We start from the raw sequence: 15,452 nt of genomic DNA on the forward strand, positions 1-15,452 counted from the left end.
ATTGTGAGGAAATGTGTCGCCACACTTAGATTGTACAAGATCACCATAATCTTCAAATTTAGAATTACATTTCAAAAGCTAACAAACTAACATAAAATACATTTTAAATAAATACTGACCAATTATTTCCCAAAGCCACAGGGAGCCGCAGCACAGAGGTGAAAGAGCCACAAATGGCTCGGGAGCCGCAGGTTGCCGACCCCCGGCTTACACTATGCATGCCACATACAAGCCAGTCCTTTAATGCATCAAAAAGTTCCTCTCTAAAGTCACAGTACTGGGGACATTTGCACAGTTCTGCAATGTGTTCAGAGATGTTTTCATCTTTTGACTGTTTCCTTTTCTAAAATCTAAATCTCTCAGATGTTAGGGCTCAAGAGACTTTGTAAAATTGTAACAATTTCGTCAAACATCTTGCTTGCTGGTTTTGCAGGGGTTACTAAGTTGAGTAAGAGGCTGTACGTTCCTGGTCCCATTAAGCTAACAAGTGTAGGGGTTTTCTTTTGCTCCCCTACATTGTTTGTATTACAATACAGTTCCATCCCCTCAATATAATACTCCCAGCCTTCGATAGCACTATCAAATTCGTTGACTTCCCCAATTGAAGCCTTCACCACGTTGTTTTCACTTTAAATTCAATATTTCTTTCACTGTTACTATGCACTGTACTCACACATTTGTTGGACACCCTGACAGCCTTCTCGTGCTGTTTACCTCTCACTGTTTTGTCCTGTAATCGTGCCGTAATTGTCGGTGCAGTTCGTGGTATTTTCTGACATTCAGGTTCGTACTTGTTGCCAATTTGTTGTGTCTGTGCACAAGTACATATCAATTAAATTAAAAACACAAGCGGGCGATGATTTTAACTGGTGTAGTCACATTGCAATGACAGAGAGAGAGAGAGAGAGAGAGAGAGAGAAAACAATACACATGCACAGACAACAGATCAATACATAGTGCTAAGGGAAGGATCATTGTTCTAAAAGAAGTAGACCCATACATTATACTCAAGATTTCCAGCATCTGCAGAGCCTCTTGTGCTTAAAATCTTATGTACTTTCTTTTCATCTTCTCTGGAAGTTGCCATTGTAATGCATTCCATTCCATGAATCTGTGGGACTCATTGTTGGTAGCTTTGTTCTATCCTTCTAGTTAATAATCCCATAAGTTCATAAGAAATGCAAGAAAGAAATTATATGGTGTCTCACTAGCTTTTACATTACCTGTATCTATTTGACTTTGTAGCCTATTTTATGCCTCGTGAGCTTCCTCTTGCCCCTTGTCTTTTCATCCCGTCATTAGAGCCTAGTATCCATCTTTCCCTTGTGTCTTTATAGCTTCCCTGAATGTATTTCTGCTTTCCACTGTGCCTATAACCATAAGATTCCTACACTCATTGGCCACTTTATTAGGTACCCCCTGTAGGTGGAGTAGTGTAAGGGTTAGCGCAATCCTGTTACAGCTCGGGGAGTTCTGGAGTTTGGAGTTCAACTCCAGCGTCATCTGTAAGGAGTTTGTACGTTCTCACCTTGAGTGCATGACTTTCCTCTGGGTGTTCCAATTTCGTCTCACACTTCAAAGATGTACTGATTAGTAGATTAATTGGTTACTGAAAATTGTTCTGTGATTAGTCTAGTGTTAAATAGGTGGATTACTGGGTGGTGTGGTTCATTGGGCCAGAAAGGCCTGTCCTGGATTGTATTATGCAAAAGTCTCAGATGTGTGGGGAAAAAAAAATCATTTCCATGAAGATGCTTTCAAATGAAAAGTTTCTATATTGTGTTTTTTAATATTTAAAGATTAGAAAATGATAAAGAAAACTAAATGACATCAATATTTGGTGTGACCATCCTTTGCCTTTAAAACTGCATTAATTCTCTTAGGTGCACTGTCACACAATTTTATAAGAAAATTGGCTGGTAAGTTATTCCACTTATCTTTGAGAACTCTCCACAGTTCTTCTGCAGACCTTGGCTGTCATGCTTGCTTCTGTCTCTCCAGATAATCCAAGACAGCCTCAATGATGTTGAAATCAGGGCTCTTTGGAGGCCATTCCACCTGCTGCAAACACCTTGTTCTTCTTTTCAATGATAGTAGTTCTTTATGACCTTGGTCAGTTGTTTGGTGTCATTGTCCTGTTGCATAATGAAGTTGGGACCAATCAGATGTCTCCCTGAAGGTACTGCATGATGGATGAGAATCTGCTTGTATTCCATTAATTCTGCGCAGATCACCAACTCCATTTTGCAAAAGTGCAGCCCCAAACATGCAGGGAACCCCCTCTGTGCTTTATGTAGTGCTCTTCTACAAACTGCCTCATGTTTGAGCCAAAAATTTCAAGTTTTGACTTGGCAGTCCAGAGCACTTGTTGCCATTGCTCAGCATCCCAGTCCTTGTGTTTTTATGACTCTTGGCTTTGTTTCCGAGGAAAGGCTTTTTGGCAGCAACTCTTCCATGAAGACCACTTCAGACAAGACTTCTCTGGACTGTATATAGGTGTACTTTTGTTCCAGTGGTTTCTGTGAGTTCAGAGCTGATAGCAGTGCTGAACTTCTTCCAATTTAGAAGGGACATCAGTTTGATGTATCTCTGCACTGCTGCACTCAGTTTCTGTGGCTGACCACAGTGTTTCTAGTCTTCAATCTTGCCCATTTCTTTGTGCTTTTCAGAAATGCTTGGACAGCATATATTGAAACTCTTGTCTGCAATGAAATTTCTACTTGGGAGAGACCCTGCTGAAGCAGAATGACCATCTTGTGTCTTGTTGCTATGCTCACTCTTGCCATGGTGTAAGGATTGATGATATTGATCACATCTGCCACAGCCTCACTTTTTAGTTTGGTTGTCCTTCGCCCAGTTTGATTCCTTATACACCTATTTCTCTCTCAGCTAATCAATTAGTTCATTCAACTCATGTCATTGATCATTAGCACCTGTTTGTGATCTTTGTTTAATCAAGCACTGGGCTATATACCTACTAAGTAATGAAGTTTTTATGTGAATTGAATTAACTTTATTACTTACATCCTTCATATACATGAGGAGTAAAAATCTTTATGTTGTGTCTCCATCTAAATGTGCAATTAATATTGATTTGTAGTAAATAGTACTACAATGGGACAGTCAATATAACAGAGAAATACAATTGTATCAGTGTGAATTAGTCTGACAGCCTGGTGGAAGAAGCTGTCCCGGAGCCTGTCGGTCCTGGTTTTTATGTTGTGATACCGTTTTCCAGATGGTAGCAGCTGGAACAGATTGTGGTTGGGGTGACTCGGGTCCCCAGTGATCCTTCGGGCCCTTTTTACACACCTGTCTTTGTAAATGTCCTGAATAGTGGGAAGTTCATAATTATAGATGCGCTGGACAGTCTGCACCCGTTTTTGCAGAATCCTGCGATTGAGGGAGGTACAGTTCCCATACCAGGCAGTGATGCAGCCAGTCAGGATGCTCTCAATTGTGCCCCTATAGAAAGTCCTTAGAATTTTGGGACCCATACTAAACTACTTTAACCATCTGAAGTGAAAGATGTCTGATTTGAATCGTGGTCTATTAATATGTTACTATCTTTAATGAAATACAAGAATTTTTCTGTAACATTTAATTTTTTGGCAAATGAATATTTGGTAATCTAAAATTTGCTGTTTTCTACTGACACACTAATGTAAAGGACAAAAAAAAATTAACTATCTAAAACCAAATTTGTATTTTTAAAAAATCTAAGGTGCCTAAGACTTTTGCACTGTACTGTATCTCTAAAGAATAATAATAAAATAAACCATCAGTTTCTGAGATACTCGAACAATCCTGTTTGTCACCAGCGATCATTGCCTGGTCAGAACACTTAGATCACATTTCTTCCCTATTCTGATATTCGGAGTGAACAACAATTAAACTTCTTGACCATTCGTGCATTGTCTCACTGTCACATGATTGGCAGATTACGTATTTGAATTAACAAGCTGGTGTAGAGTTGTACTGTACCCAATAAAGTAGCCACTGACTGTATTAACATGAGATTTCTTTGTGATTGTGTAGAAATTATGTTGTAATTACACTCTCTTGCCAGAGATGGCAGCAATGCACCAACCTGTATTTTACCCGCTCATGCGATTTAACCTCCTCATCTACTCTATAAATGCCAGACTTTTATTTAACTAGAAATAATATAATTAATGTACAGTATTTATAATGATTAAAAGTAATTTCAAAATGTGCACTGAAATAAATTAATATGCTTGACCAAGTATTCCTGTCCCACAAACTGTACTTTTGGATGTCTGCATTGGCATTGGTTTAGTATTAGCACACGTACCAGGATAATGTGAAAGGCTTATCTTACACACTGTTTATACAGATCAAATCATTACACAGTTCATTGAGCTAGGATAAAGTATAACAGTAACAATGCAGAATAAAGTGCAGAAGTTACAAAGTGCAAGATCATAATGAGGGAGATAGTGAGGTCGAGTGTCCACCTTATCATACAAGATATCCATTCAAGAGTCTGATAAGAGTGGGATAGAAATTGTCCTTGAGCTGGTGATGCATGCTTTCAGGTTTTTGTAACTTTTAAGCGATGGGAGAAGGTCTGCGATTCACGTTGTCTTTGACTTTGATAGCTGCTTCATGGAGCAGGGGCCTAGTTCCTGTGATGTGCTCAATTTGACTGTTTGAAGGCCACAGCAGTTTGACCAATAATGTCTGAAAATTCACATATTAAGCAACCTTTATTAAATAAAGAATTTGCCTGAAGAAACAGTGTTAAAGCTGGCTGGTGGTGTAGATGTGTCAGCACTGGACTTTGGGGCAAATGGTCCTGAGTTTGAATTCGCTGGCACCTTGCACGCTTTCCATGATAGCTGGGCTGAGCATCGAGCTAGCAACTCGGCCTTGTAAAAAAATAATCTGCTACGGAAACGGCAAGATTGCCGCGTGATGCGCCACAAGGCACGAAGAAAGGGAAAAAAAGTCGCAGGGTATGGTTGAATAGGTTACGAATTTATTCACTGTGCTGTTGGAGAATGAGAGCAGATCATATGGTGGTATCCAAAATCATGAGCGGTATATCTAGAGTGAATGCTTGCAGGTTTTTTTCTCTCCAGTTGAATGAAACAAGAAGTAGAGGTCAAAGGTTATGGGTGAAAGGTGAAGTAATTAAGGGGAGTCTTGCCAGGAGCAGCTTTACTCAGAAGGTGGTGTGAGTGTTGAATTAGCTGCCAGTGAATGTGGTCAATGTGGTTTCAATTGTGAAATTTAAGAGAAGTTTGGATAGGTACAAGAATGAGAGAGGTATGAAGGGCTATGGTTCTGGTGCATGTAGACGAGACCAAGCTAGCACAGTTTAATAGGCTGAGACCCGATTCTGTGCTGTAATGCTCTATAACTCCAAATTCAGTGTCTGTAAAAATTTCCAAAACATAGTATGATAATGGATAATCTGCATTTACATTGTGCAAGAACACTGAATATTATACCTGTATTTATTTATATTTTGGTATCACTGCTCAATCTTGGTGGAAGTGGTGATGTTCATTCTGTATGTAATACTTTATTGCCAGTTTTCAGATAAGATACAGTACCCTTCAACCCTTCTTGAGAAAGGCAAGGTCAGAAATTTTGATCGCTGACTCTAAATAAAGTTGGCAAAAGCTGCTTCAGCAGTATTTGCCTGCAAAGTTTAACCCAATTGTGAACAAGTCCAAAAATAAGTCTGGTATGTGCATTGTCCGATGGTGCATTATACGTACATGCTGACTTTGAAAACTATTGAAACTGACCGATGCAATGAAAAAGCTGACACAGTCCCTGAAAAGCTGATGGTGCCAGGGTAGGTTTGCATGTGAAAACCATAAGACCATAAGATACAGGAGCAGAATTAGGCCATTTTGCCCATCGAGTCTGCTCTGCCATTGTCCTTCGTGCCCCGACCAATCAACAATCTATCTGCCTTAAATATAGAAAAAGACTCAGCATCCTCAGCTGCCCGTGGCAACAAATCCCTGAGGTGCACTTCTGCCATACTGACAGTGTCTTCACAGTGAAGACTGATGCAAAATATTTATTTATTTCATCCGCCATTTCCTGCTCCGTTCATTACTACCTCTCCAGCATCGCTTTCCACTGGTCCAATATCCACTCCTCCCTCTCTTTTACACTTTATGCATCTGAAGAAACTTTTGGTATCCTCTTCAATACTATTGACTAGCTTACTTTTGTATTCCATCTTAATGATTTTTTAGTTGCCTCCTGTTGGTTTTTCAAAGCTTCCCAATCCTCTAACTTCCCACTAATTTTTGCACTATTATATATCATCTCTTTGGCTTTTGTGTTGGCTTTGACTTCTCTTGTTAGCTATGGTTGTGTCATCTTCCCTTTAGAGTACTTCTTCCTCTTTGAGATGTATATATCCTGTGCCTTCCGAATTGCCTCCAGAAATTCCAGCCATTGCTGCTCTGCTGTCCTCCCTGCCCGTGTTCTTTTACAGTCAGTTCTGGCCATCTCCTCTCTCATGCCTCTGTAATTCTCACTTTAATACTGATACATCTGACTTTAGCTTCTCCTTCTCAGATTTCAGGGTGAATTCAATCACATTGTGATCACTTGACCTTAAGGGTTCTTTTACCTTAAGCTCTTTAATCAATTCTGGTTCATTGCACAACACCCAATGTAGAATAGCTGATGCTCTAGTGGGCTCAACCATGAGCTGCTCCTCAAAGCTATCTGATAGGCACTCGAGAAATTTACCCTCTTGGAATTCAGCACCAACATGCTTTTCCCAATCTGCCCTCATATTGAAATCTCCCTTGACTATTGTAACATTGCTCTTTTGGCATGAATTTTTTTTTATCTCCCATTGCAATTTATAGAGCACATCCTTACTACTGTTTGAGTGTCTGTATACAACTGCCATCTGGGTCTTTTTACTCTTGCAGTTCCTTAGCTCTATCTGCAATGATTCAACACTTTCTGATGCTATGACAATCCTTTCTCATGATTTGATTTCACTTAATACTAATTGAGGAATGCCACTCCCACTGCCTTCCTGCCTGTCCATTCAATACAATGTGTATCCTTGGACATTAAGCTCTCAGTAATAATCTTCTTTTAGATAGGTTTCAGAGATGCCTACAATATCACACCTGCCAATCTGCAACTGTGCTGCAAGTTCATCTGCCTTATTCCGTCTACTGTGCACATTCAAATGTAATGCCTTCAGTCTTGTCTTCACCCTTTTTGATTTTGTCCACCTTTTATGTCCTGTTGACTACAATTTTGCCCTTTCAACAGCCTCTCTTCACTACACATTGACTCTGTAAACTTCATCTTCAGCACTATTATCTGCCTTTCCTATACTTGCATTGAAATATAGGCAGCTCAGGACAGTAGTCACACCATGCTCTATACTTTGATTCATAACTTTGTCTGAGTCTTACCAGCATCTGCCTCCACAACCTTTCCACTAACTGTTCTGGCACTCTGAGTCCCATCCCCCTGCAACTCTAGTTTGAACCCCACCATGCGGCATTAACAAACCTTCCCACTAGGATATTAGTCACCCTCTAGTTCATGTGCAAACTGTTACTTCCATACAGGTCTCACCTTCCCTGGAAGAGAGACCAATGAACCAAAATTTTTATGCCCTCCCTCCTACACCAACTCCTTAGCCACATACTAAACTGTATAATCTTCCTATTTCTGGTCTCACTAGCATGTGGCACAGGTAGCAATCCTGAGATCACAACCCTGGAGATCCTACCTTTTAACTTGGCACCTAACTCCGTGAATTCCCTATGCAGAACCTCGTTACTCATCCTACCCATGTCATTGGTACCTACATGGACCATGGCTTCCGGGTGTTCACCTGCCCAATTAAGAAAGTTGAGGACTTGATCCAAGATATTCCAGACCCTGGCACCCGGGAGGCAACATACCATTTGGGAATCTTGTTCTCACCCACAGAAGCTCCCGTCCGTTCCCCTGGCTAACAAATCCTCTGTCACCACAGCATACCCCTTCTCCCACCTTCCCTTCTGAGTCACAGAGCCGGACTCAGTGCCAGAGACCCCGCCACTGTGACTTTCCTTTGTTAGGCCAACCCATCCCACCCCCCACAGTATCCAAAGTGATGTACCTATTGTTGAGGTGGGGTTGGGCATGGGGGTACTTTGTACTGGCTCCTTAACACCTTTCCCCTTCCTGACTGTCCACCAGTTTCCTGAGTCCTGTAGTTACATCTCTATATGTCCTATCTATCACCCCTTCAGCCTTCCAAATGATCAGGAGTTTATCCAGCTCCAGCTCCAACTCCATAATGCGGATTGTTAGAAGCTGCAGTTGGATGCACTTCTCACAGTTGTAGACGTCAGGGTCACTGGAGGTCTCCCTGCCTTCCCACATCCTGCAAGAGAAACATTCAACTATCCTGCCTGACGTCTCCACTATCCTAGCTGTGCAGATATAAAGGAGAGAAAACATAGTCAACAGTCTGGAAATTGCGGCAAATCTTACAAAACTGTTTTTGCTTGAAAGATAAAAATGATATGCAATCTAAATGTTGAAAGTTAAAATTATGGTCATATGAACATCAATACTTTATTGCACAAGGATTTAGATACAAGATTAGGTGACTTTAAATCCAATTGTATAAAGCCTTGGCGAGACCACACCTGGATATTGTTAATAAGACCGGTCTCCCTACCGAAGAAGTAGTATATTTGTGAGGGAGGGACTGCAGCAAAGCTACTCCAGCCTGGTTCCTGGGATGATCAGTTGTCATATGAGGAGAAATGGTGCAGATAGGCCTGGAGTTTAGATACATGTAAGGAAAATTGCAAATGTCACTCCACTCTTCAAGAAGGGAGAGGGGCAGAAGAAAGGAAACTATAGGCCTGTTAGTCTGGCTTCAGTGGTTGGAAAGATGTTGAAGTCGATTATTAAGGATGAGGTCGAGATGTGATGACCTGCTTGAAAACTTGACTTTCCGAGTTTCTTAAGCCGGCTTTTTTTTTTCCCTTTTGCAGGAATTAAAGCAGGCATCTCTTGTCCACGCTTCCTATCCACCACCCTCTTCCTCCATTTCAGTGTACTACCGTGATATTCCTTGTGCTGCCTGTGTTATTGATACTGATTTTTCTCTTGTTGACATCCTGTTTCCTTCATTGCTCTTCATCCAGTTCTTCTCTCCCCATCTCCCCTCACCTCTATTTAAATTCAGATCCAGCTACTTCCCTTATTGTTACCCATTTTCCATATCGCTTCCCTGTATTAAGCCAAGTTCTTTGATAACTCTCATCCTGAACAAAATGCACAATCTGGGTCCATTTCAGTACTGGTGTTTCTCAGAGTTCCTTGTGCAAAAGTTGCCTTTTGTGTTTCCTACATTTCAATAGAGTTGACGCAGCAAAAACACTTCACTGGTCATGAGCTCACGAGATTCTGCAGGTGCTCAAAATCCTGAGGAACCCGCACAGAGAGCTGGAGGAGCTCAGCACGTCAGGCAGCATCTGTAGAGAGGAATAAATAGTCGACATTTCAGACAAAACCTCTTCCTCAGGACGGGAGAGGAAGGGGGAAGAAACCCGAAAAAGGAGGTGGAGGAGGTGAAGGATTACATTTGAGACTTTTGGGACTATTGCATTTATATGGGATTGTAAAAGATGCTGTATAAATATAACTTTTAATCCTGTGCCTCTGCATCACATAATCCAACTAAACCACTAAACCACTACTTCCCTGTGGTCAAATCAGGAACCTGTTAGGTCATACCCCATGTGGTCACTTTATTAGGTACACCTGTACACCTCTTTAATGTTATTCAGCCAATCGTGTCAGCAACTCGATGCATAAACACATGCAGACATGGTCAAGAGGTTGAGTTTTTCTTTGAACCAGGGTCACGTAACAACACACGATAAATTATGAGGGTAAGGATAAAATTTACAGATGGATCATAAATAACAAATTAAAGTGCATTAATATGAAATATTGTAAAGTACGGAACAGATTAACCAGTGACACTTTGTGGCCAGGATTTCAGAAGCCTAATGGCCTGGGGGTAAAAACTGTTTCTCATCCTGACCATTCCTGTTTTTATGCATTGGAGTCTCCTGCCTGATGGCAGAAGGTCAAAGAGGGTGCTGGATGGATGGGTGGGATCTTTAATAATACTAAGGGCCCTATGGACACAGTGCTCCTGATAAATGTCCAATGGATGGTAGGGAGACCCCTATGATCCTCTCAGCTGTTGTCACAGTTCATTGAAGTGCACTAGATCTGAAGTTCGATTGCTCCCTTATCAGATGAAGATGCAGCTTGTCAGGATGCTCTCAATGGTGCTCCTGTAAAATGCAGTTAAGCTGAGTGGGGTGGTGATGGGATCCTTGCTTCAGTCCTGTTAGGAAGTGGAGGTGCTGCTGTGCCGCCTTGTTCAGGGAGATGATATTAAGGGAGCAGGTCAGGTTGTCTGGGATGTGAACTCCCAGGAACTTGGTGCACTTAACTCCCTCTACAGAGGAGCCGTGTATTCGCAGAGGGCGATGGTTTGTCTGAACCTTCCTGAGGTCCACAGTGATTTTCATGGTCTTCCCCATGTTCGGCCTCAGGTTCTTTTCTCACACCAATCCACCAGCCATTCCACTTCCTCTCTATACTCCGTCTCGTCATCGTTATTGATGAGGCCAGCCACTGTTGTGCCATCCGCAAACCTGATGACAGGGGTTGAGCTGGATCCTGTGACGCAGTCGTGCATCAGCAGTGCGAACGCCAACAGGCTGAGCACACAGCCTTGGGGAGCGTCAGTGCTCAGCGTAATGGAACGAGAGACGCTGCTGCCGTCGTGGACTGACTGTGGCCTCACTGTTGCGAAGAGGCTAACAGGCTATCATCCAGGATCTCTCAGTATTTAGCAGCATTCATCTTCCCATCCGGTCCCTACTGCTGGAAATCCTCCCCACGATGCTCCCTCCACCATACTTTAAGAAGAGATGGTGTTACCTGGCTGATGTACAGTATTAGACTTATGCTACTCGTACCACTTAGTATTGAGGCCAAAAAGTCCACTTTAGACTCATCTGACCACAAGACCTTCTTCCATATCTTCTAGGTGATGTTTTGCAAAGTTTTTATAGGCAAGGATATGCTTTTGTTTTAGCCAGGACTTCTTCCTTGCCACTCTTCCATAAATACCCTTTTGTGCAAGGCCTTAGAGATTGTACAGCCATGACCATCTTCTCCAGTTACAGCCACTGACTTCTGCATCTCACTCAGAGTGACTTGGTGTCACAGAAGCCTCTCTTACAAATGCCATTCTTCTCCGGTGACTAAGTTTAGAGGGGCAGCCTGACCTAGGCTCCATAGTTTCATAGTTTTTCCACTTTTTCCTGATGGACTGCACTGAGCTACAAGGTATATTCAGTGCCTTTGAGATGGTCTTGTACCCTTCCTCAGATTTGTGCTTCTCAATTATCATTTCCCTGACTTATCTTCAATGCTCTTTTGGCTCCATTTTGGTTTGGTCTGTTGAAAATCTACCTTACTGTTGGACCATATAAAGAGAGGGAGTGTTTATTCTTATGCATACATATAAAACAAGTGTTCCTCCAATTTTCTACAAGTTGAGTGAGTCGGTAAGGCACCTGATGAATGTTAGTATAGTAATTACAAAGAGGATGAATACTTTTTCAGCCTCAGAATTTTGGTTTTTAATTTTTAATAAATTGTTGACAGGCTTTGGAGAATTTTTCTTTTGATTTGGCATGTTGCACAATGTTTTGTAGATTAGCTCAAGAAAATCCCACTTGAGTATATTTTAAATTTAGAAAATGAAACAGTAAAATGTGAAAATAGTTCTGTGGGGATGAATCCTTTTCCAAGGCACTGGATTTCTTGTCATTTATAAGTATATTTTATGTTTCACACTTTACTGCTGCCAGAAAACAACGAACTTCACAACATATGTCAGCGATCTAAAACCTGGTTCCGGTTCTGTTTATCGGCACCTAGAGCAAAAGAGGCAAACTCTAGGCAGGTGCACCCCGTGTGTAGCTTCTCCTGCCTAATATGATATGGCTCAAAATTCCTGGGTGACAATAAAGAGCAGCCTGGAATGAAATATCCAACCTTTTCAGCTACCTTAATCATCATAAGAGAGAGGCGAATTGAAGTGCAATATAATATTGCTTTAGTTTAAGAATTTTTGACGTAGATTCAGTTCCTTTGAAGTATCTTTAACTAGAATTGAAACACACCACGTGATGTTGTTACGGCTATGTAATTCATTCAGTCAATCTACATTGATGTATTCCATTACACACTGAACAGGTATGTGGGTGGGAAAAGTTTAGAGCACATGATCCTCCCAACTTTTTTTATGCCATGGACCCCTGACATTAACCAAGGGGTCCCTGGACTCCTGGTTGGGAAACCCTGTTATAGAGGGTCATGAGCCAAATATAGGCAACTGAGACTGGCTCAGATAAGCAACTTGATTGGCAGGGACAAATTGGGCTGAATGGCCTGTTTCCATTCTGAGATTCACGAAAATAATTCCAGGATTGAACAGCTTGCCATATGAAGAGTATTTGTTGGCTCTGGGCCTGTATTCATTAGAATTCAGAAGAATAAGGAGTGACCTAATTTAAACTTAACAAATGGTGAAAGGTCTTGATAGAGTGGACGTGGAGAGGATGTTTCCTTTGGTGAGAGAGCCTAAGACCAGAGGACACAGCCTCAGAAAAGAGGGCTGCCCTTTTAGAGCAGAAGTGAGGAATTTCTTTGGCCAGTGAGTAGTCATTGCCACAGGCAGCTGTGGAGGCCAAGTTGTTGACTGTTCATCAACGTAACTAGGTTAGGATATTCGTTACGTATCTTGTAGTTAATCGAAGCTCATACTTTATTGTCTCTGCACAAACAACAGCGTAGTGATGTTGATTCCAGGTCAACAACTTTAGAACATGAATTCTACTGTTCCCACTGTACCAATACTCACTCAGACAACTTCTCCAATTTATATAGTGGAATAGGGGGTCTCCGTTGGCCAGATGATCGATCCTTTCTTTGCTGAGCCCCTGGTATGGGGGCTCTTCCTTGCGATGGTGGATCTCTAGAAAGTTATCACTGATAGCACAATCAAAGTGTCCACTTTTATACTCATTCCTTAATTCAAATGTGGTGTTCCAGTATCATTGGTTGTAGGTAATCTGATTGACCTTCAATACCATTTTATAGGCTCCGCTCCAGGCTAACATCCATTTAATGCCCTCTTCCCAGCAAGTGGCAATCGGCAATTTATGCTTCTTTGTTCCCTTCAGTATCCAGATCGAATAATTCCAGGCAGGCACCAACCCCCAACATTCGCAAACCTACATGTTACGTATCAAAGAACACCTCACAAATAACTTCTTTGGAACTGGTCTCTGGTTCAGCAGATCGCCTGAAGCATCATTGTGTCTTCTTCAAAACTCGGAAAGCAAAGCAACTTTATCTCACAAAATGGAAGACATAAAACAGTTCCACAAAATGGCAGCCTCCATCTCCAAGCACATGGCAGGAGCAAAGACAATTGATCTGTCTGCTTCCACTGTCCTTGATGCATTAGAGTTCGACATATTCTTCCGTTTTTTTAAATCCTCCAAGGCCAACAAAGTCTTTATGTATATTTAAGGCAGAGGTTGATAGATACTTGATTGGTCAAGGAATGAAGGGATACGGAGAGAAGGTAGGAGACTGGGGCTGAGAGGAAAAATGGATCAGCCATGATTAAATGGTGGAGCAGACTCAATGGGCCAAATGGCTTAATTCTGTTCCTACGCCTTTTGGTATAACTCTGAAGTCTTGAAAAGACCTACTAATGCAATCTGAGAGAAACTAGGATTGATAATGGATCCCAGTGTCAAAAACAGCATGGTGAATTTTGTGTTCAGAGACATAGGAGATTCTGTTGATGCTGGAAGTCTTGGGGAAAGAAACAAAATGCTGGAGAAACTCAGCAGGTCAAGCAGCATCTGTGGAGGTAAATAAGCAGTCAATATCTTAGGCCAAGACCTTTTGGTGTTGGCCGCAGAACATTGACTTCAGTGAAACTGGTAATTCATTGGGAGTGGGACCGGTTAAAAAGGAAATCTATCAAAATTCTTCTAAAATTAAAATAGAAGTCAATTCAAATGCTTATTTTCTGCTGGCAGTTGCGAATAATGCCACTGTACAAATCCAGCAAGGATTTCTCTGCATTGATTGGTATGTGTAGTTCCCCTGAATGTAATGATAGCTGATGTTGCTACAGCCTTGAGCAGATGATTCTTAGCTTTTATCTCAAAATAATTATCTGACATGAGTCATGCCGATACTTTTCTCATCAAATCCTCCATCTCTTATGTATAACAGAATAACAATATCAGATGATTTGTTTCACATTGAGGAACTCTCGCCTCTGTTAGGATTGTAATCCAGGTCTTGAAAATGGAATTACAAAAAATTAAGGCAACTGCACATTTAAATACTTTGTTTAATTAGATACCTCAAAATTGGAATCTCGATGTCTCTCTTCATTGTTTATGACGGAGCAGTCAGTTTGACTGATGTATCTGCCATTAAGTTTACACTCCCACCCTGTATCACTGGTACACAGCATTATCTATAGGATGCCCTGTATAAATTTATACAATTTAGTTGGTGATATTTCTTAGTTTTACAATAGTTACTGCACAGAAGGAGCTATAAGGTGGCCACCAAGTGAAAATTGGTACAGGTATAGATAATCATAATCAAAATTGTGAAGTTATTACAAACTTGAGATAATATTTTGACTTCTTGTGTGACTCATAGGAAGTAATGATGTTGTGTTTAATATTTCTCACAATGTACAGAGTTTGTAAAGATAACCTTTATTCATAAAAAATTTCTATTATATGGTGGGAGAGTTACTGTCATTCTCCCCACACCCCCCACAGACTGCACCTAGATTCAGTCTATCTCTCAGCATGTAGTCCACAATGCAGGGTGTACAGTGCAATCATTATGGGTCTTTCCTTGCGTTTGTGATATCAGATAAATGCTGTGGATTCCAGTTAATTGGAACATCAGTTAATCGGAACATCAGTTAATCAGGGCAGCTGCTTATCTGGGACAAATCTTAAAGAACAAAATCTAATTGAGAAAATAGCTGGGATTTCCTTTGTTTATTTGGGACATTATGCTGCTTAATTGAGCCAGGAGACTGTTGCTGAACAGCTTCTAACTAGTGTCAGATGCGTGCACTTCATTGTGGTCATTAGACACTGTATCATGCTTCGAGCAAACAGTTTTTAAATGGCATTGTTTGTATGTGTTTTTTGTCACTGATAGTTGGCAAGTAATGAGCAGTAAGACATCTCTGAACTTGCTCACTGCAGTTTCAAGCTTCCATGCCAGAGCTGGTTGGGAGTGAAAGTGAAATTATTACGTCAACAAGAACC

At 41.2% G+C, this 15,452-nt stretch overlaps 1 protein-coding gene across 2 annotated transcripts in view; it reads left to right on the plus strand.

Annotated features, from left to right (window-relative positions):
- The window catches only part of LOC132397999 (transmembrane protein 164), a 159,898-nt gene that overhangs the window by 111,978 nt on the left and 32,468 nt on the right, over positions 1–15,452 (plus strand). The gene's annotated exons all lie outside the window — the stretch shown is intronic.

Source organism: Hypanus sabinus, chromosome 8 (assembly GCF_030144855.1).
Source record: "Hypanus sabinus isolate sHypSab1 chromosome 8, sHypSab1.hap1, whole genome shotgun sequence".
Taxonomy (NCBI): domain Eukaryota; kingdom Metazoa; phylum Chordata; class Chondrichthyes; order Myliobatiformes; family Dasyatidae; genus Hypanus; species Hypanus sabinus.